The sequence below is a fragment of the Pan paniscus genome, chromosome 5 (assembly GCF_029289425.2).
Source record: "Pan paniscus chromosome 5, NHGRI_mPanPan1-v2.0_pri, whole genome shotgun sequence".
Lineage (NCBI taxonomy): Eukaryota > Metazoa > Chordata > Mammalia > Primates > Hominidae > Pan > Pan paniscus.
The window spans coordinates 44,672,017-44,693,820 of NC_073254.2; the positions used below are offsets into that span (position 1 = coordinate 44,672,017).

General features: G+C 43.8%; 1 long non-coding RNA gene across 3 annotated transcripts in view; it reads left to right on the top strand.

The window, feature by feature from the left end:
• Positions 1-21,804, top strand: part of LOC106634861 (uncharacterized) — a 42,028-nt gene that overhangs the window by 2,865 nt on the left and 17,359 nt on the right. For 2 of the 3 annotated variants that reach the window (XR_010112260.1, XR_004671916.3), the window contains one exon: positions 21,522-21,617. This is a non-coding gene — a long non-coding RNA (uncharacterized LOC106634861). Of the gene's footprint in view, positions 1-12,886; positions 20,834-21,521; positions 21,618-21,804 lie in introns of those variants that run through there. The other variant, XR_001338209.4, reaches the window with a different exon arrangement.

Here is a 21,804-nt window from a genome sequence, read left to right on the forward strand (position 1 = left end):
TTGAATTGCTCATTACACTGATTGGACAATCTGAGAGGGTCATTTGATTGACTCTGCTTAGACCTTCTTATCCTTCTCAACCAATAGTCATGCCTCACTGGCAGATGCCAGGCATAGTGCTGGGAAACGCTCATGTGTTGTAAGACATATGGTGCTCAGTCTGGCTAGGAAGCTCATGACTAGCTGTCATTTGCCTTCCATAACCAGATGGTGAGGATTCCTGCTAACAAAGCATCAGCTCAACCTTTACGTCCAGGTTACAATGAGTTCATACCTAATGGTTCCAGGACACCAGTAAGGGAAAAGGCATTTGGAGACAGACTCTGCCTGGAAACATCTCACTTCTCAAGACCTTCTCCCTCCCTTTCCAGAATCCCTAACAACTCTATACTTGATGCTCTAATCACCACTGAGTTCATTCTATTTCCAGAGAGCCAGAAGGGTGGATGTGATTTTACGTGTGTCAGCTTGGCTTGGCTTGATCCAGTTGACCATGACGGGATCCTGTCTCTCTGCTAGGATCCACATCTTCCTTCCTTAATGTAGGTGTCTCCTAAATAACTGTTCCCACCCCTTTCCAACTCCTTCCAGGATTCCTACTTGTGGTGTTGTGAAGTGTGACAGCTTGATACCCATGCATGGCACTAGGGAATGTCAGAGGTGGGACAGGCCTTGACCCATCCCTTCTTTTCCTTCTCTTCATTTTTTTCTTCTATCCTTTCATTTATCCTTCAGTCTCTCGCCTCCATATTAGCAACATCTTCATGCTTTTAAAAGCCGCACAAGTCTTTAGAAGCTTTCCAGAGGGAGAGATAAGTATGATAGAGGAGTTTGGGAGACTGATCACAGGACGGTCATGGTCCCTGCCCGTAGGAAGTGTGATAAGGCAGGTAAAGTGTATCCATCATCAACAAAATTTAGCATTACTGAATTAGGGTGTGTAAGAAGGCAGATAAAGTGTATCTATCATCAACCTAAATCTGTCATTACCAAATTTTAAAGGTGCAGTGACGGGGGAAGAGTGAGGGAGGATTCTGTTGACAGATTGAAGGACAAGTGGGAATCATTTCAGGAAGTCTTCCAGGAGGAGGTGACCTGTAAAAGAAGTGAAGGTTGTGTTGACTGGAAGAGAAGTGAAAAGGCCTGAACAAAGAATGTGAAGCATCTCTGGGGAGAAAACTGGATTGGGAAAAGAAGGGCTAGGAGGTAAGAAATCAAAATGAAGGAGACCATAATTCTTTCTCAATTCCCACTCACTATGCCCTTCCCAAAGATTTTCTTCAATCTTGATTGTTTCTATAATGACTCATTTTTTTAAGGACTTGGATGTTTACACTGTGCTTTAACATAGCTGGAAATTCTATTAGACCGTAGCAGTTTTCCTATGCAACTACTCCAAGGACTCTGAGTAAAACTTGCCCTGATGGGGGAGGCAGTTTTAGGAGGGGTGGCTTGAGGCAGGGATAGAGGAAGAATATCCAGCCAGATTAATCCAATCAATCTTGATACTCAAATACATGACTATGATATAGAAATGTCACCTTCATAGTCCATTCTCTCATTTAACCCTATAACAGCTGTGAGGCCAAGTCCAGCCATGTTACACTGAGGCCCCTGGGATTCTGGCATGGTAAGGGATTTGACTAGGCTCAAACAGCCGGCAGGAGGCAGAGCCAGGACTGAAATTCAAACCTGCTGGCTCCAAAGTCTATATTCTTTTCCTTAAATATAATTTCTTTCTTTTGAGACTTTACTTTCTCTTTTCTGTCCCTCCTGGAAGCCTCCTTCCTTTCTCTCCCTTTAAATCCCTGCTTAGGGCTAACAGTTTCTCTGAAATGTTGCCCATCCTTCAAGTTCATCCTAGGTGCTCACTTATTCTCTTTCCTTCCAACAACCCACCTATCAATGTCACTAATATTTCTGTCCATCATTTAAATTCTCCCCTAAATGTTCACTATTTGTCTTCTCAGTTTTCTTATTTATTTATTTATTTATTATTATTATACTTTAAGTTTTAGGGTACATGTGCACAATGTGCAGGTTAGTTACATATGTATACATGTGCCATGCTGGTGCGCTGCACCCACTAACTCGTCATCTAGCATTAGGTATATCTCCCAATGCTATCCCTCCCCCCTCCCCTCACCCCACAACAGTCCCCAGAGTGTGATGTTCCCCTTCCTGTGTCCATGTGTTCTCACTGTTCAATTCCCACCTATGAGTGAGAATATGCGGTGTTTGGTTTTTTGTTCTTGCGATAGTTTACTGAGAATGATGATTTCCAATTTCATTCATGTCCCTACAAAGGACATGAACTCATCATTTTTTATGGCTGCATAGTATTCCATGGTGTATATGTGCCACATTTTCTTAATCCAGTCTATCATTGTTGGACATTTGGGTTGGTTCCAAGTCTTTGCTATTGTGAGTAATGCCACAATAAACATACGTGTGCATGTGTCTTTATAGCAGCATGATTTATAGTCCTTTGGGTATATACCCAGTAATGGGATGGCTGGGTCAAATGGTATTTCTAGTTCTAGATCCCTGAGGAATCGCCACACTGACTTCCACAATGGTTGAACTAGTTTACAGTCCCACCAACAGTGTAAAAGTGTTCCTATTTCTCCACATCCTCTCCAGCACCTGTTGTTTCCTGACTTTTTAATGATTGCCATTCTAACTGGTGTGAGATGGTATCTCATTGTGGTTTTGATTTGCATTTCTCTGATGGCCAGTGATGGTGAGCATTTTTTCATGTGTTTTTTGGCTGCATAAATGTCTTCTTTTAAGAAGTGTCTGTTCATGTCCTTTGCCCATTTTTTGATGGGGTTGTTTGTTTTTTTCTTGTAAATTTGTTGGAGTTCATTGTAGATTCTGGATATTAGCCCTTTGTCAGATGAGTAGGTTGTGAAAATTTTCTCCCGTATTGTAGGTTGCCTGTTCACTCTGATGGTAGTTTCTGTTGCTGTGCAGAAGCTCTTGAGTTTAATTAGATCCCATTTGTCAATTTTGGCTTTTGTTGCCATTGCTTTTGGTGTTTTAGACATGAAGTCCTTGCCCATGCCTATGTCCTGAATGGTAATGCCTAGGTTTTCTTCTAGGGTTTTTATGGTTTTAGGTCTAACATGTAAGTCTTTAATCCATCTTGAATTAATTTTTGTATAAGGTGTAAGGAAGGGATCCAGTTTCAGGTTTCTACATATGGCTAGCCAGTTTTCCCAGCACCATTTATTAAATAGGAAATCCTTTCCCCATTGCTTGTTTTTCTCAGGTTTGTCAAAGATCAGATAGTTGTAGATATGTGGCGTTATTTCTGAGGGCTCTGTTCTGTTCCATTGATCTATATCTCTGTTTTGGCATCAGTACCATGCTGTTTTGGTTACTGTAGCCTTGTAGTATAGTTTGAAGTCAGGTAGTGTGATGCCTCCAGCTTTGTTCTTTTGGCTTAGGATTGACTTGGTGATGCGGGCTCTTCTTTGGTTCCATATGAACTTTAAAGTAGTTTTTTCCAATTCTGTGAAGAAAGTCATTGGTAGATTGATGGGGATAGCATTGAATCTGTAAATTACCTTGGGCAGTATGGCCATTTTCACGATATTGATTCTTCCTACCCATGAGCATGGAATGCTCTTCCATTTGTTTGTATCCTGTTTTATTTCCTTGAGCAGTGGTTTGTAGTTCTCCTTGAAGAGGTCCTTCACATCCCTTGTAAGTTGGATTCCTAGGTATTTTATTCTCTTTGAAGCAATTGTGAATGGGAGTTCACTAATGATTTGGCTCTGTGTTTGTCTGTTGTTGGTGTATAAGAATGCTTGTGATTTTTGTACATTGATTTTGTATCCTGAGACTTTGCTGAAGTTGCTTATCAGCTTAAGGAGATTTTGGGCTGAGACAATGGGGTTTTCTAGATATACAATCATGTCGTCTGCAAACAGGAACAATTTGACTTCCTCTTTTCCTAATTGAATACCCTTTATTTCCTTCTCCTGCCTAATTGCCCTAGCCAGAACTTCCAACACTATGTTGAATAGGAGTGGTGAGAGAGGGCATCCCTGTCTTGTGCCCATTTTCAAAGGGAATGCTTCCAGTTTTTGCCCATTCAGTATGATATTGGCTGTGGGTTTGTCATAGATAGCTCTTATTATTTTGAAATACATCCCATAAATACCTAATTTATTGAGAGTTTTTAGCATGAAGCGTTGTTGAATTTTGCCAAAGGCCTTTTCTGCATCTATTGAGATAATCATGTGGTTTTTGTCTTTGATTCTGTTTATATGCTGGATTACATTTATTGATTTGTGTATATTGAACCAACCTTGCATCCCAGGGATGAAGCCCACTTGATCATGGTGGATAAGCTTTTTGATGTGCTGCTGGATTCAGTTTGCCAGTATTTTATTGAGGATTTTTGCATCAATGTTCATCAAGGATATTGGTCTAAAATTCTCTTTTTTGGTTGTGTCTCTGCCCAGCTTTGGTATCAGGATGATGCTGGCCTCATAAAATGAGTTAGGGAAGATTCCCTCCTTTTCTATTGATTGGAATAGTTTCAGAAGGAATGGTACCAGTTCCTCTTTGTACCTCTGGTAGAATTTGGCTGTGAATCCATCTGGTCCTGGACTCTTTTTGGTTGGTAAGCTATTGATTATTGCCTCAATTTCAGATCCTGTTATTGGTCTATTCAGAGATTCAACTTCTTCCTGGTTTAGTCTTGGGAGAGTGTATGTGTCCAGGAATTTATCCATTTCTTCTAGATTTTCTAGTTTATTTGCGTAGAGGTGTTTGTAGTATTCTCTGATGCTAGTTTCTGTTTCTGTGGGATCGGTGGTGATATCCCCTTTATCATTTTTTATTGTGTCTATTTGATTCTTCTTTTTTTCTTTATTAGTCTTGCTAGCGGTTTATCAATTTTGTTGATCCTTTCAAAAAACCAGCTCCTGGATTCATTAATTTTTTGAAGAGTTTTTTGTGTCTCTATTTCCTTCAGTTCTGCTCTGATTTTAGTTATTTCTTGCCTTCTGCTAGCTTTTGAATGTGTTTGCTCTTGCTTTTCTAGTTCTTTTAATTGTGATTATAGGGTGTCAATTTTGGATCTTTCCTGCTTTCTCTTGTGGGCATTTAGTGCTATAAATTTCCCTCTACACACTGCTTTGAATGCGTCCCAGAGATTCTGGTATGTTGTGTCTTTGTTCTCGTTGGTTTCAAAGAACATCTTTATTTCTGCCTTCATTTCGTTATGTACCCAGTAGTCATTCAGGAGCAGGTTGTTCAGTTTCCATGTAGTTGAGCGGTTTTGAGTGAGATTCTTAATCCTGAGTTCTAGTTTGATTGAACTGTGGTCTGAGAGATAGTTTGTTATAATTTCTGTTCTTTTACATTTGCTGAGGAGAGCTTTACTTTCAAGTATGTGGTCAATTTTGGAATAGGTGTGGTGTGGTGCTGAAAAAAATGTATATTCTGTTGATTTGGGGTAGAGAGTTGTGTAGATGTCTATTAGGTCTGCTTGGTGCAGAGCTGAGTTCAATTCCTGGGTATCCTTGTTGACTTTCTGTCTCGTTGATCTGTCTAATGTTGACAGTGGGGTGTTAAAGTCTCCCATTATTAATGTGTGGGAATCTAAGTCTCTTTGTAGGTCACTCAGGACTTGCTTTATGAATCTGGGTGCTCCTGTATTGGGTGCATATATATTTGGGATAGTTAGCTCTTCTTGTTGAATTGATCCCTTTACCATTATGTAATGGCCTTCTTTGTCTCTTTTGATCTTTGTTGGTTTAAAGTCTGTTTTATCAGAGACTAGGATTGCAACCCCTGCCTTTTTTTGTTTTCCATTTGCTTGGTAGATCTTCCTCCATCCTTTTATTTTGAGCCTATGTGTGTCTCTGCCTGTGAGATGGGTTTCCTGAATACAGCACACTGATGGGTCTTGACTCTTTATCCAATTTGCCAGTCTGTGTCTTTTAATTGGAGCATTTAGTCCATTTACATTTAAAGTTAATATTGTTATGTGTGAATTTGATCCTGTCATTATGATGTTAGCTGGTTATTTTGCTCGTTAGTTGATGCAGTTTCTTCCTAGTCTCAATGGTCTTTACATTTTGGCATGATTTTGCAGCAGCTGGTACTGGTTGTTCCTTTCCATGTTTAGTGCTTCCTTCAGGAGCTCTTTTAGGGCAGGCCTGGTGGTGACAAAATCTCTCAGCATTTGCTTGTCTGTAAAGGATTTTATTTCTCCTTCACTTATGAAGCTTAGTTTGGCTGGATATGAAATTCTGGGTTGAAAATTCTTTTCTTTAAGAATGTTGAATATTGACCCCCACTCTCTTCTGGCTTGTAGAATTTCTGCCGAGAGATCCGCTGTTAGTCTGATGGGCTTCCCTTTGACGGTAACCCGACCTTTCTCTCTGGCTGCTCTTAACATTTTTTCCTTCATTTCAACTTTGGTGAATCTGACAATTATGCGTCTTGGAGTTGCTCTTCTGGAGGAGTATCTTTGTGGCATTCTCTGTATTTCCTGAATCTGAATGTTGGCCTGCCTTGCTAGATTGGGGAAGTTCTCCTGGATAATATCCTGCAGAGTGTTTTCCAACTTGGTTCCATTCTCCCCGTCACTTTCAGGTACACCAATCAGATGTAGATTTGGTCTTTTCACATAGTCCCATATTTCTTAGAGGCTTTGCTCGTTTCTTTTTATACCTTTTTCTCTAAACTTCCCTTCTCGCTTCATTTCATTCATTTCATCTTCCATCGCTGATACCCTTTCTTCTAGTTGATTGCATCGGCTCCTGAGGCTTCTGCATTCTTCACGTAGTTCTCGAGCCTTGGTTTTCAGCTCCATCAGCTCCTTTAAGCACTTCTCTGTATTGGTTATTCTAGTTATTCATTCTTCTAAATTCTTTTCAAAGTTTTCAACTTCTTTGCCTTTGGTTTGAATGTCCTCCCATAGCTCAGAGTAATTTGATCATCTGAAGCCTTCTTCTCTCAGCTCGTCAAAGTCATTCTCCGTCCAGCTTTGTTCCGTTCCTGGTGAGGAACTACGTTCCTTTGGAGGAGGAGAGGCACTCTGCTTTTTAGAGTTTCCAGTTTTTCTGCTCTGTTTTTTCCCCATCTTTGTGGTTTTATCTACTTTTGGTCTTTGACAATGGTGATGTACAGATGGGTTTTTGGTGTGGATGTCCTTTCTGTTTGTTAGTTTTCCTTCTAACAGACAGGACCCTCAGCTGCAGGTCTGTTAGAGTACCCGGCTGTGTGAGGTGTCAGTCTGCCCCTGCTGGGGGGTGCCTCCCAGTTAGGCTGCTCGGGGGTCAGGGGTCAGGGACCCACTTGAGGAGGCAGTCTGCCCATTCTCAGATCTCCAGCTGCATTCTGGGAGAACCACTGCTCTCTTCAGAGCTGTCAGACAGGGACATTTAAGTCTGCAGAGGTTACTGTTGTCTTTTTGTTTGTCTGTGCCCTGCCCCCAGAGGTGGAGCCTACAGAGGCAGGCAGGCCTCCTTGAGCTGTGGTGGGCTCCACCCAGTTCGAGCTTCCCGGCTGCTTTGTTTACCTCAGCAAGCCTGGGCAATGGCGGGCGCCCCTCCCCCAGCCTCGCTGCCACCTTGCAGTTTGATCTCAGACTGCTGTGCTAGCAATCAGCGAGACTCCGTGGGCGTAGGACCCTCTGAGCCATGTGCGGGATATAATCTCCTGGTGTGCCGTTTTTTAAGCCCGTCGGAAAAGCGCAGTATTCGGGTGGGAGTGACCCGATTTTCCAGGTGCCCTCTGTCACCCCTTTCTTTGACTAGGAAAGGGAACTCCCTGACCCCTTGCACTTCCCGAGTGAGGCAATGCCTCGCCCTGCTTCGGCTCACGCACGGTGCATGCACCCACTGACCTGTGCCCACTGTCTGGCACTCCCTAGTGAGATGAACCCGGTACCTCAGATGGAAATGCAGAAATCACCTGTCTTCTGCATTGCTCACGCTGGGAGCTGTAGACCGGAGCTGTTCCTATTTGGCCATCTTGGCTCCTCCCCCCATCTTCTCAGTTTTCTCAAGGCCTTCTTGTTCTCCAAGCCCTTAGCAGTTTCTGTTTTTTTGTTTGCTTGTTTGTTTGTTTATTTGTGACAGAGTCTCGCTCTGTCACCAGGCTGGAGTGCAGTGGCATGAGCTCAGTTCACTACAACCTCTGCCTCCTGGGTTCAAGCGATTCTCCTAGCTTAGCCTCCCAAGTAGCTGGGACTACAGGCACATGCCACCACACTCAGCTAATTTTTGTATTTTTAGTAGAGATGGGGTTTTGTCATGTTTGCCAGGCTGGTCTTTAACTCCTTATCTCAGGTGATCTGCCTGCTTCAGCCTACCAAAGTGCTAGGATTACAGGTGTGAGCCACCGCACCTGGCCAGCAGTTTCCTTTTAAGAGCTGTGCATTCATTCATCCATTCATTTAATCATTCAACAACTATTTACTAAGCACCTACTATGTACCATGCATTGTTCTAGGAGTTAGGAAGAGTGGAGAGCAAGCCAGCCATAGTCCCTTGTCCTCTGGTAATTTAGATTCCATTGAAAAAGGCCAACAATAAGCAAGTAAACAAATAAATTAACAAGATAATTATAGATTGTGATCAGTGCTTTGAAGAATACAAAGTGGGTAATATAAGAGGAATTAACTGGAGGTGGTGTGCACTACTTTTAATAGGATGTTAGAAAAAGCTCCTCTGAGAAGGTGAAGAGAGGGAGCCAACAGTGAGAAAAGTTGGGAGAAAGCAACAACAGCAGATGCAAAGGCCCTGAAGTGGGAAAGATCTTGAACGTATGAAGTGGGATGACAATGGTTTGATGTGAGATTGGAGTGGTACTAAGAGCCAAGCTGTGTAGGACCTTAGGGACCAGGATAAGGAGTTGATCTTTGTTCTAAGAGCAGTGGAATGCCACTGAGTAGCTGTAAGTGTGATATTTACGTGGTCTAATGGATTGATTGATTGATTGATTGATTGTAGAGATGGGATCTGGCTGTGTTGCCCAGGCTGGTCTCAAGCTCCTGGCTTCAATCAATCCTCCCACTTTGGCCTCATCTCCCAAAGAGCTGAGATTATAGGCATAAGCTACCACACTCAGCATGATTTATTTATTTTGAAGCTCATTTTGTCCTAGTAGTCTTTTCTCTCAGTTTTCTTTTTCTAATTCCTATTCCCCTTCACATTATTTACATTCAAGACGATCATCTCATTTCCATGTCCACTTCCCCATTGGAGAGAATAGGTCTTCCAAACAAGTTATTTATTAACCTGTACAAGGATCGCTAGTAAGTGCACCAAATATAGCTAATTTGATTCTGGCTCCCACCTCTATTAAAGACTTCAAAGAATCGTAGATTTGTAGAATGCTAGAGTTGTAGGGAACATTAACAATGTGTAGTCTAGCCTTTACAATATGGATAAGAAAATTGATTCCCAGAGAGATGATCTTGCTGGTGTGTAAGTAGGGAAAACTTTCGGATCCTCATCTGTCAAGAATGCAGGAGCAGGTTCCTTCCTGTCTTTTAGGCGCCTATTTCAATTAAGAAAAAAAAATATTGGCTGGGCACGGTGGCTCATGCCTGTAATCCCAACACTTTGGGAGGCTGAGTCAGGCAGATCACAAGGTCAAGAGATCGAGACCATCCTGGCCAACATGGTGAAACCCCGTCTCTACTAAAAATACAAAAGTTAGCTGGGCATGGTGGCACATGATGTAGTCCCAGCTACTTAGGAGGCTGAGGCAGGAGAATTGCTTGAACTCAGGAGGCAGAGGTTGCAGTGAGCAAGATCACTCCACTGCACTCCAGCCTGGCGACAGAGCGAGACTCCGTCTCAAAAAAAAAAAAAAAAAAAAGTCAGGATGTCCTAACTGGTTTATTGGCTTCAAGGTCAATCACCATAGGTCAGTAGTGCTGCAGCTACTGCTAGCATAGCAGCCACGGGCCCAGCTGCCCTACCCCTATGCACATTTCATGTTTATTGGGGCTCATCCATGCTCTTCTATAGGAAAATAGCCTCTACCTCACTTCTGCATTTCAAATCTCATAGAAATACATTTAGTTGGAAGGACTTAATTCATGTCCAGAATCCTAGCTCCAAAAATTCTGAGAAATAGAGTTTTTTACTTTTCAATCTCTTCAATAGAAAGGAAATGAGGTCATTCCATATATGTAGGGTTGGCAGATAAAATGCAGAACATCCAGTTAAATTTGAATTTCAGATAAACAATGATTTTTTAGTATAAGTATCTCCCAAATACTGCATGGGGCATACTTACACAAAATAATTGTTTATTATTTATCTAAAATCCAGATTTAAATGGACATCCTGTACTTTTATTTGATAAATCTGACATTTTGACAAATATCCAGCACAGAGACTGAGAGCAGAAGTCTTTAATTTAGATGGGGGACATTGAGGAAGGCCCATCTTCCGAGGTGATATTTAAGGGGAGACCTGAGAGATGAATAAGAGATCATCATGCTCAGAGAGGAGAGAAGGGCATTGCAGGCACAGGTAACAGCTTTGCAACAGCCTAGAGGCAAGAGCAATTTGGGCTAATTTAAGCAAAGTTGACACATGATGAGTTAGGAGTAAAGATGGCACAAGATAATAATGAAGACGTAGGCAGAGACTAGAGCAAGTGAAATCTTAAGTTTTAGTAGTGGAATAAACAAGAGTGGAATGGGGGAGACCCAGTGTCACTACCTGCTAATGGCATTCCCAGAGTTGTATACGGCAGTCATCCCAAAGAGAGAAAACTATGCCAGTAATTTAGGTGAGAAAGGATGATGGCTTGAGATAGTGGGATCCAGTGGAGCTGAAAATGAGCAGGCCAATTTGAAGTGTATTTTGTAGATAGAATTGACAAAAACATTGAAGTGGCCTTTGGGTGATGAGGGAGGGGAAAATCAATGATGAATTTCTAATTTCTGGAATGGATGACTGTGTAATTGTAAGGCTGTTACAGAAATGGGCTACATACTTAATGAGCTTTGGATGTTGAGATGGGATCACAAGAGAGGGGGTAAAGACAAAGTGATGAGATATTTTGTTTCAGCTGGACCACAGTCCACAATAACTGCTTCTCCTCTCTGCAGAATATTCACTAACATGCACGAGACCTGTTTGCTCTGTCCTTCTCTCCTTCCTCCCTGCCTTCCCCTTCATCATTTTCTCCTTTTTATTCTCTGTCCTTTCTTTCTGCTCAGTAGTCATCCTATTTCCTCGACAGAATCGAAGCCTCAGCCAGTGAGATAGATGGAGTGTAGGCAGCTAGAAATGGAAAGGATTCCTGTGCTTCTGTGATTCACAGTCTCCCAGTGGGCCTTTAAACAATTTAACCTCTGTTGTCCAGACCCCAGGAAGAGGTGAGGCTGGAAGAGGGAAAAGAACTTGGACTGGAGCAGCAGGGGAGGCCCTGGAGGAAGGAGCAGGCATCATCCTCCAGCAAATGGGCAATCCATTAGTCCAAATTCCTCATTTTAAAATTGAAAAAACTGAAGCCTTTACCCGTTTTGACTAAACCAGATAAGAAATTATACAGTATGAAGGAACATTGACACCACTTAGAAACAGTAGGGTGTCAAGATTTGACTTGACTCTTGTTAGTTTTGTGACTATAAAGTGAAAACAATTATACTTATATCAAAAAAATTGTTTTAGGGATGATAAAAGTAATTTATATTTATTCGTTCAAAAGTACTTATTAAGGACCTACTATGTGCAGATACAGTGTTGAAAGCTAGGGACTCAGTGGAGATCAACACAGACAGGAACCTACTCTCATGGGAATTCTAAACTCTAGCGGGGAGAACAGCTCATTAACAAATAAATAAGTGGAATGTATGGTAGGTACACGAAGCAACATAAAGCTGGGAAGAAAGACACAAATGCTAGCATAGTTTTCTGTCTTTGGGATGACTGCCTTATACAACTCTGGGGAATGCCATTAGCAAGTAGTGGCCCTGGATCTTCCCCCATTGCACTCTTGCCTATTCCACTACTAAAACCTAAGTTTTTGCTTGCTCTAGTCTCTAAGTCTTCATTATTATCTTGTGCCATCTTTACTCCCAACTCATCGTGCGTCAACTTTGCTTAAATTAGCCCGAACTGTTCTTGCCTCTAGGTTGTGTTACCTGTGCCTGGAATGCCCTTCTCTCCTCTCTGAGCATGATGATCTCTTATTCATCTCTCAGGTCTGCCCTTAAATATCACCTAGAGAAATGGGCCTTCTCAATGCTGGATGGAGTGCTGGATGGAGTAGATAGAGTTACAATCTCAATAGATTCTATTTGAGCAAAGATTTGAAGGTGGTAAGAGAAGTCGTCAAGTGCTTATCTGAAGGAAGGATCATCCAGATGAAAGGAAAGGCAGAGGCAAAGGCTGTGATGCTGAAGCTGCTGATGTGTTTGAGATTTAACATGAGGCCATGTGGCTGGAGCAGAGGGAGCAGCGGGTGTGGAGTAGGAAGTCAGAGAGGGGACTGGCCGACTGTGCAGGGCTTTGTCATTGTCAGGACTTCATTCAGTACTGGGTGAGGTGAGCCTGCCAGGGGTTGGAGTTGGTGGGAAGGGGCTGATTTCTGGACGTGAGTTACTCATTGGTTGTGGAGTGTGAGAGCAAAGGAGGAGGCAGGAAGCTCTAATGAATTTGGCTCCACCATGGGAAGGATGGAGCTGCCAGTGACTGCAGTGGGAAGAACTGTGAGGAGCTGGCCTGGGCAGAAAGATCAGGGGTGGCATGTTGGACATGTGAAGCCAGGAGGCCTGTGGGCCATCCAACAGCGCTGTGAACTGTGCAGCCCAATGTAAGCATATCTGACATTAGGAGTGGTGGAGAAACAAAAAGAACAAGGATAGTTCATTTAAACACAGTAATAATTTTATAATTTTATAATTTTATAATTTTCAAATCATCAAAGATTTTACTACTTTCTTAACTACTCCCGGAGCCTGTGTCACATTCCAGTCACAGGGAGGAAACTGGGGGCCATGCAGGATAAAGGTCAAAGCCTGCATGCTGGGACTCAAGTGCTTCCTCCCCAACAGTATTAGAACACCAACTCCCAGGAACACAGAGACTTGAAGAGAGTGTCCGGGTCGTGGACTATGAGTCAGAGAAACCAAGCCAGGGGCATGCAAGGCAGCACGAGGCAGAGCAAGGGAACCCAGCAAGGGAGGTGGCAACGCAGAGTGACCTAGAAAAGCCTGATGAGCTGAGAGCCAGCCGACAACAGGCCCCATGTGCCTCTGTGTCTTGGTCCACATGATAGACTCTCCCTCCCTCCCTTCCTTCCTCTCCTCTGGTGACCAGTAGCTAAAACATCACTGGCACGCTGCTGGCATCCAGCTTGCCAATTAGTTCAGGAGCCACTCCCTCTGACTGCCTCCTGAGCCTCAGATGTTACCTCCCCCGTCTCCCAAACACACCCCTCCAGCTCTGTCCTGCCTGCCCTGAATCTCTGGAAGGAAAACTGGCCCTGGGACCTGCCTTGGACTCTCTGGTTCCCCTCATCCAGCCCCTCCCTGCGCAGAGCATGGCATCTCGCACCCTTTTATCTGCCATTTCTGGGCACCTTTGCAAGCGTCCTTGAAACCAGCGCTTGGTAGAGTTATCCACGCCCATATGAGGCTCCCCTGCCCCCTGGGTGGCGTATGTGGCAGGAGGATCAGGGAGGAGCTTCAAGGAAGCAGAGGGAAAGGAACCTATAAGAGTTCTTGGGATGGCTTCCAGGAAGCTGTGAGGACAGAGCTATGCTGAAAGGAGAAAGGCAAAGCTACAGAAAAGTGAACACTGAAGAGGAATTAGGCAAGAACAAAGCCTACCAAGTTAGAAGAAGGGAATGAGAGGGCGAAACAACAGCACCAGAAAGGAATGAGGGGGCCAGGAGCGGTGGCTCATACCTGTAATCCCAGCACTTTGGGAGGCCGAGGCAGGCGAACCACCTGAGGTCGGGAGTTCGAGACCAGCCTGACCAACATGGAGAAACCCTGTCTCTACTAAAAATACAAAATTAGCTGGGCATGGTGGTGCATGTCTGTAATCCCAGCTACTCAGTGAGGCTGAGGCAGGAGAATCACTTGAACCCAGGAGGCGGAGGTTGTGGTGAGCCAATGCGCCATTGCACTCCAGCCTGGGCAACAAGAGCAAAACTGCATCTCAAAAAAAAAAAAAAAAAAAAAAAGAAAGAAAGAAAGAAAGAAAGAAAAAGAAAAAGAAAGGAATGAGGATCAGGAGTCGGGGGGAGAGACATGATCTTACAGAACGGGCTGGACCTGGGGAGAGGATTTTGTCAGAACTATGGAAAGTTTGAAATGAGGTTGAAGAAGGAGTGATAGTAATACTTTTTACATTTTTAGAACATCTTCTTATATTTTATTTCATCATTCATTCCTCACAGATATCATTACCCCCATTTTACAGATCAAGAAACTGAGGCTCAGAGAGGTGATGTGAGTTGTCCAAGATCACACAGCTAATAAGAAGGTACATTCTCCTCTATACCACAGAGCACCTCTTCTGTGTGTGGCATATTACATAGAAAAATGAGATTAGACATTTAGAAGTTGAGGATTCTCATCCAGCAAACACTTATGGGGCACTTTTTATGTGCCAGGCAATATGCTAAGCACTGAAGATACTAAGACACCCTGCTTTCAAAAGACTGACCTTCTGGTTAAGGAGTGATATGAGTGGTGCAAACCAGGTGGGGGGCGGGGCTGCCCATAGGCTGAGGGCTCCTCTGGGAGAGGGCAGCTTAGGGAAGCTTTTACAGGGGATGTCTGGGAAGAAGGGAACCACTTCCCCAGTGGATGGCGGAAGGGGATAGCAGAGGGCATTTCAGGGAAAAGCAAGCAAGCAGAGTGTGTGGGAGAGCTCCAAGGAGTTGAGATCCATAAAAGAGGGATGTGTAGGGAGCTGGATGGAAAAGCTAAAGAAATAATGGGGAGAATAGTGATATTAATTAAATTCGTGATCTGTTTAAAACCATTGCATAGGGCAAGGCACAGTGGCTCATGCCTATAATCCCAGCACTTTGGGAGGCTGAGGCAGGAGGATCACTTAGCCCAGGAGTGAGAGACCAGCCTGGGCAACATAGCAAGATTTGTCTCAATGAAAAAAATACTAAATGTTTTTAAAAGGCACAATGCATAGCTGTAATAAGAGTTGAGGAGGAATCTTACAACTACAGTGTTAAAGGAGACAAAGGATGTTTCTTCATTATGTTGCGGTGATGGAAACTTAAATGAGATAAGGATATATTTGAGTCTTCGTATATGCCAGATGGCATGCAAAATGTTTTTATATACATTATGTAATTGAATTCTTGTAACAGTTAAAAATAGTGAAGATGACCTATTTGGGTTGACATGAGAAGATCTATAAGATCGTGGTTAAAAGAAAAAGTCAGTGCAGAACATTATGTACTATAAATTATGACCCATAGTAAAGAAACACATACAGGGGAAGGATTTTGGTTAGAGGGAGTACAGAGCCAGGGCAGCCAAGAGAAGGAGGTGTGTCTGAGCCTGGCGCAGGCTGCGTGCCTGGGGCTGGCGCTGAGAGGGACATGGAGCTTGTCATACTGAGGGCATAACTCAATCCTGTCACACTAGGCAAGTCTCAGAGAATTTTCAAGTGGAAGTGAAACACACTCTGGTGACACAGGTGGTAGAGATTGTTCTGTCTGCAGGTGGATAGATTGGAGGCAGGAGGAGAGCAGTCAGGTAGGAGAGATCCCGAGGGGTGGACAAGGCTGGCCCCTGGAGACAGAGTCGGGGGAGAGGAAGCAAGGGTGAGAAACTGGGCTGAGGAAATGAGTGGGTGACAGATCTTCACATGGCTGGTAGGGGAAAAAAAAGGAACACAGAACACAATTAGATTATTTTCAGGATTTTCATCGCAGTTGTATATGCAAATAAAAAGTTAAACAAGTTGAGTTAATTTTTTAAAATGGCAGCCCTCACCCCCATCTCCACTACTTTCAACTCTTTTAGCTGTTTTGGTGTTCACCTTCACATCTGTAAATACAAGGATTATATTATTACTGTTTGCTCTTCTAATTTTAGGCATTATCTATTATTGATTTGCTGTTATCAAAGATATAGCTTTTTCTTGTAACCACAACCTCACTTGATCCCACAAACACATATCCTCACTATTCCCACTGTCCCTGGTTTATAGCTATTTCAAAAATACACACACACACACACACACACACACACACATTTCTATGTGTATAAAACACAGATGTGTAAATACACACAAACATGTCCTGAAGGATCAAATCAAACTAGGATTCAGGAAGATCATAGCTAAAGAAGACTTTCGGCTTGCACGGTGGCTCACGCCTGTAATCCCAGCATTTTGGGAGGCCAAGGTGGGCGGATCACCCAAGGTCAGGAGTTCGAGACCAGCCAGACCAACATGGCAAAACCCCATCTCTACTAAAAGTACAAAAAATTAGCCGGGTATGGTGGTGGGCACCTGTAATCCCAGCAACTTAAGAGACTGAGGCAGGAGAAGCCCTTGAACCTGGGAGGCTGAGGTTGCAGTGAGCTGAGATGTGCCACTGCACTCCAGCCTGGGTGACAGAGCAAGGCTTCATAAAAAAAAAAAAAAGAAGAAGAAGAAGAAGAAGAAGAATTGAACGAAAACGTAGAGAAGCACAAGACAAGAGGCCGTGAAAAAGCAAGCCATGCATTGATGAGTATGTGTGTGGAGGGCAGGGATGAGGAAAATTTCAGAACAGAATCAATTCAGCCTTGTGCAGAAAGGAATAATGAAGGCAGGAGGCAACAACTTCAGGGCTGTCTGATTTGAAGGAAATATTAACGCCTTTATCAGGAAAGGGTAATCACTAACAGTCAGACAGAAGCACCAGACTGAAGGAAAAAAGATCACAGACCCATATCCTTAGAGAGTGTCAGAGACCTCAGGTGCCAGGCATCTGCCATGCTGTTGATTTATTCTGCAGTGAGTCACTGGATCCCTGAAACTGGGGGCAAGGGTGAGATGATTACCCCAGAAGGCAGGGAGCAGAGACAACAAGGTCCTTGGGGTCCAGGCAGCTGAACCCGTCTGGTCAGAGGCCACTGTCACAAAACCAACAAAGAATTCATATCTAATAGGTTTTCCTCAGGGCTCAGATGAGTAGGTTTGGGAGTCACTGGGAGGCTGTGATACCAGGCAGGATGACAAACAAAAACAGTCAGCCAAGAAAACAAGCTTCAGAGTGTTTGCCCTGGGAGAACAAGGGATGTCCAGGTAGAGCCAAAGCCACTGGCTCCTCCCTCCCCACAACTCAGAGCCACCAGGGACCTGGGCCATGTGTCCCCTTCATGACCATGGGGTGTGTGACTGCAGGAGGCTGAAAGTGTCAGCACTGTGACCTGGAAATATATGCCTGGATTGGGGAGGTGGACACCTTGGAAATAAACTCCAGACTTCCTCTATTTGAAAAATTTTGTGGCCGGGAGCGTTGGCTCAAGCCTGTAATCTCAGCACTTTGGGAGGCCGAGGCAGGTGGATCACGAGGTCAGGAGATCGAGACCATCTGGCTACGGTGAAACCCTGTCTCTACTAAACAAAATACAAAAAATTAGCTGGGCATGGTGGCAGGCACCTGTAGTCCCACCTACTGTGGAGGCTGAGGCAGAAGAATGGCGTGAACCCGGGAGGCGGAGCTTGCAGTGAGCCGAGATCGCACCACTGCCCTCTAGCCTGGGCAACAGAGCAAGAGTCTGTCTCAAAAAAAAAAAAAAAGAAAAGTTTTTTGCATTGAACTGGATTCTGCACACATCTATACACATGCCCCAATCCCACTAATTCATCTTTTTCCCAATTCCCCACCTAAACACTGAGAGAGAAAAAAAGAGCAGCCTCTGACGTTCAGAAGTTGGCCTAACACAGCTAAACCATGTTATTCACCTATTAGGCATAAACTATATTACAGAATATCAATCTCAGACAAGTTTACTCCTAGACCTTGATAAAGTGAGACAATGCAAGATTGCTTCATAAGTTTTTCTGAGCACAGACCCAAAAAAAGACACTGTGCCACCCACAAAATACCAAACACCCCTTCTCTTGGTTAACAGAAATGTTTGCTACTTCTTTACCAATTATAGCTTTCCCCTCATTCTAGTCTTCCCTCCCTATAGAAAATACTTATTTGGGTATTCATTCACAGGATCTGCTCTGCTTTCTAACAGCATTAATCCAGAGCAAACCCCCACTTCCTTAGACCTTTCCCCAAATCACCTAACCAAAACCCAAATCCTATCATAGGTTTTTTCCTAACACTCTTATTAAAATGTCCCACACTCCCCATGGGGTGCATTCTCCATTGCTGCAAGGAGTAATAAACCCAGCATGTTTAATGACAGTTATGTTCCTGGGGGGTCTTTGGCTGGAAAACACGGATAACACTCAGTGTTCTTTGCTTCCTTCTTAACTCTCTGGTATCTACATTGAAGACCTGGCCCCATGTTGTGTGGGAGAAGCTGGTACAAAGGCAGGAGGTGCTCTTAGAAAGGACAAAACCAGTAATGCATTCACTCAACAAATATTTATGGAGCACCCACACATGCCACAGACTGTTCTAGGTACCAAGGACAATAGACAAATAAAGCAGGATCCCTGAATTTTTAGGAAGCTCTCAGTTGGGGTAGAGGTGAGAAACACACATAAACAGATTGTCTTGATTGTGGAGATTAGTGCAGTGATCAAGGTATGCCCTGGGGACTGCTATGTGCTTATAGAGGTGGTGCCTAAACCAGTGTCGGAGAGGAGTGGGGGATCAAGAAAGGCTTTCAGGGAAGGAGGCGTTTGAGGCCTTGGAAGGCTGAGGACAAGCTAAGAAGAAGGAACAATGAAAGCGGGTCAGGGAGATGTAAACAATGTGGAAAGTGGGGAATTTTAGGCAATTTGGCCTTTCTAGAGTGAAAAATGGGAAGCAGGTAGGGGCAGGGGTTAGGCTGAAGGCAGGCCAACGTGGAGTTCAGGCTTTATCCTTTAGAGAAGGGAGGCATTATTGAAAGTCCAACAAGTTCTAACATGACCAGATTATATTTTTAGAAATCATTTGAATATCTGCAACTTACTTTAAAATGCATAAAATTATAAGATGGATAGAAGGATGAAGGAATGGGTCGATGGAAACATATTTGATAAAGCAAGTACAGTACAATGCTAATGGGAAAATGTAGGTGGTAATATTTGGATGGTCACTGTAAAATTCATTCAACTCTTCTGTCAGAAGATTTTCAAAATAAAATTTTAGAAAAGCATAGACTTTGGCCTGGGTAATGGAGGATGGATTGGGCAGAATAAGTCTGGAGGCAGGGAAATGAGAAAGGCAGCTGTCATAATCCAGGTGAGGGCTGATCTAGACAGTGCTAGGAGGAAGATGGGTGGAGTCCTGTGGTAGGCGCTAACATCAGGGAGGTTGGGGCCTCAAGGACTGTAAGAATGAGGAAGAAGAAAGAGTTGAGGATAACACCTAGGTTGGGTGACTGTGTGGGGCTGGTAGCAACAATGAGTATAAAACAGGCAGCAGGATCAGGTCTGGGAAGGGGGACAAGATGACTTCATGACCCCAGAGTTTCTGTGGGAATATGCTTTGGGAGCTTGCAGACCCCTGGCTCCTCAAGGGGGCCACTCTCGTAGGGGAAGGGGCTCAGTACTGTGGATCTCCATCTCTTGACACTTGCCCCAGTTTTCACTGGATTTCCCCAGGAGTGGAGTGGCTCTTACTCTCCCTCCCTAGGGAGCAGCTCTTCCACCCTCCTAATGACTTCTCCACTCCTGCCATGCTTTTTCCTCTTTTAGCTTTTGAAAACCATCTTTCTCCTTTCTTTGGTTTTCCAAGCCAGATACTCAAATTTGACCCTCCCTGGAGAGTACACCCTCTATGCCCACTATCTCTTTTCCCTTCTGCTCATCTTAGCATCCCCCAAGTGTTGCCCTTGGCTCTCTTTTCCAATACCATTGTTTCTTTTTTATGTTCTCGCTTTCCTGTGGGTGACAGATTATGGAGTCGTGGGTTGAATTTTATCTGCCAAAGACATATTGAAGTCCTAGCCCCAGGTACCTACATATGTGGCTTTATTCAAAAATAGGGTCTTGGCCAGATGAGGTGGCTCACCCCTGTAATCCCAGCACTTTGGGAGACCAAGGTGGGCAGATTGCTTGAGCTCAAGAGTTGGAGACCAGACTGACCAACATAGCAAAACCCTGTCTCTACAAAAAATACAAAAATTAGCCAGGCATGGTGCTGTGTGCCTGTAGTCCCACCTACTCGGGAGGCTGATGTGGGAAGATCACTTGAGCCAGTGAGGTGGAGGTTGCAGTAAGCCGAGATCATGCCACTGCACTGCAGCCTGGGTGATAGAGCCAGACCTTGTCTCAAAAAAGAAAGAAAGAAAGAGAGAGAGAGAAGGAAAGAAAGAAAGAAGAAGGAAAGAAAAAAGAAAAAGAAAGAAAGAGGGAAAGAAGGAAGGAAGGAGGGAGGGAGGGAGGGAAGGAAAGAAGGAAAGAAAGAGAGAGAGAAAAAGAAAATAGGGTCTTTTCATCAAGTTCAAATGAGGTCATATTGGATCAGGGTGGGCCATTATAAGAGGAGGGAAATTTTGACACAGACACATGGGAGACGGCCATGGGAAAATGCTGTCAGAGATTGGAGTGAGGCATCTACAAGCCAAAGAATGCCACGGATTGCCAGCAAACACCAGGAGCTAGAAGAGGCAATGAAGCATTGTTTCCTAGAGCCTTTGGAGAGAGCATGGCTCTGCTGACACCTTGATTTCAGACTTCTTGCTTCCAGAACTGTAAGAGAATGTGTCATTGTTTCAAGCCACACAGTCTATGGTGATGTGTTATGGAAGCCCTAGGAAACTAATATAGCAGATAAGTGTGTGTGTGTGTGTATGTGCATGTATACGTGTGTGTGTGTGTGTGTCCATCTGTCTGTGTAGGGAAATATCGTGGAAAGTTACTATTTGTTATAGCCATTTTATCATATATTTTATGAGATTTTATCTCTTCAAGACAACTTTGCATGTGCTTTGTGTTGAAACACCTGAGTTTGAACATTCATACCATATTTGGAATATGGGAATGTAACGATACCTAATTTAAGCAGTTGTGAGAAGCAAATGGAATAATGTATCTGAATCCATTTAATAAACTGTTCAACATTGTAAACATGCTGTTAGTAGTATCATAACTGTGTGAAGAGGCAGAAAACACTTTGGACTGGGGGATGGAAATCTTGGCCAGGGTTCAGTATTCACTTGACTTCCCGGCCATAACATCGAATGAATGGCCAGGACTCTCTTTGAGTAAATGAGCTTCTGAGAGGCTCCTAAAGAGGCGACCCCCATCCCTCACGGCTGAGAAGAGTGTGATCATCGTTCAAGGTTAAGGTCCAGGTTGGAAGACCTCCCCAAATTTAAACCTTGCTACAAAGTATTCTTTCATTTACTTTGAACCCTTCCTTCATTTACATCCCTTTAGGAACCAGGACCTGTAGTGCTCAAGGAGGGTGGGAGAGTGAAACGAAAAGGAGTGAGATGCTGCTTCCGTTCTCGAGGACTTCACAGTCAACTTGCGGTAAGTGCTGCAGGGAGATGGCTGTAGTGGCTTTGGGAGTGTGCACACTTTTCCAACAGAAAGTACCAGGAACCCTGCCTGGGGAGGGCTTCCTGGAGGAGGTGAGGTGGAGCTGGTCCACGAAAATTGAGTGGGATTTCCAAGACATCAGTCTTTCGCGGGAAAAGAGAAATTAGGGCATGGTTTT